This window comes from Tupaia chinensis, unplaced genomic scaffold (genome assembly GCF_000334495.1).
Source record: "Tupaia chinensis unplaced genomic scaffold, TupChi_1.0 Scaffold000097_1, whole genome shotgun sequence".
Lineage (NCBI taxonomy): Eukaryota > Metazoa > Chordata > Mammalia > Scandentia > Tupaiidae > Tupaia > Tupaia belangeri.
The window spans coordinates 5,122,488-5,122,891 of record NW_006159559.1 but is presented as its reverse complement, the minus strand read 5'-3'; positions in this window follow the sequence as shown (position 1 = coordinate 5,122,891).

Here is a 404-nt window from a genome sequence, read left to right as displayed (position 1 = left end):
TTTGTGTGTGTTTTATTGTTACTTGTCATGTTTGTCCTCCTGATATTCAGGCTGTGATATCCCAGGGTTGTCTAGTGCTTTGTGGATACTGATGTTTTCATTATTTCTTTTTAAAAAATCCTACCATGGGCAACAATTTTCCAAAATATTTTTACTTACTGTTGTCACTTGTTATTGAACCTTCCATTTGGAACTATCTTTTAGAAACAGATGATCACTTTATGAGTTATTGAGGGATTCAAGTCATAACAAATTTGATAGCTTCTAAGGAGGTTGCTCAAGGGGAAAGAGGAGACTATGTTTTCCCCTACAGACATTGTTAAATCAAGACATAGGCTAGCCAATAGGGATAGCCAAGACTGGTTTCAGCCTATCTGCTATCTGATATATGTATTTACAAGAAA